We start from the raw sequence: 717 nt of genomic DNA on the forward strand, positions 1-717 counted from the left end.
GCTCCACGGCTTGTGGGATCTTCCCGGACTGGGGCACGAACCCGTGTCCCCTGTATCGGCAGGCGGACTCTCAACCAGTGCGCCAACAGAAAAGCCCGGCACTACCAACTTTTAAACAGAACTTTCTATCTACAAAAAGTTCTCCTTGACCCCTTCATCGCTTTGGGACTCATTCCAGCGATGCTGACTGCTCAGAGTAAACTGAGTACTCTTCTTGTACGTTCGAAACCTGTGTACAATGCCCACAAGAAAATGTCTCATTACAGTTTAGTTGCTCCTGATTTTTTAACAAACACACGTTCTTTGCTATGATGGAAAATATTTTAATAGGTTCAAGGAATCAATTTCATCCTCAAAGATGGTCACTTGCCACCACCAGGGTTATTTGAAAGAATTAGAAGTGATTTCAACAACTGACTAATGAACTACCCATGTGGCAGAAGACACTGTGATCAGTCCTGGGGCTGGGGAAGGAGTTACAAGGTGGTTGAGATGAAGTTCATTTACGAGAATGCAGTGCGATGGCAGTATCACCGGAATACAAGCAATTAACTTAGCTGATGCACTGAAGGAGAATAATGTGGATGTACAAATCCTGGCTGGGACAGTTAAAAACTCAATATTTCTTAATCATACCTCACATACAATGTTAATATTCTACAACAGTCACATAGGAAGCTGGCTAAAAAGAATACGCTCCTTTTTGAACGTACACTT

The sequence above is a fragment of the Lipotes vexillifer genome, unplaced genomic scaffold (genome assembly GCF_000442215.2).
Source record: "Lipotes vexillifer unplaced genomic scaffold, Lipotes_vexillifer_v1.1 scaffold690, whole genome shotgun sequence".
In the NCBI taxonomy this organism is placed as follows: domain Eukaryota; kingdom Metazoa; phylum Chordata; class Mammalia; order Artiodactyla; family Lipotidae; genus Lipotes; species Lipotes vexillifer.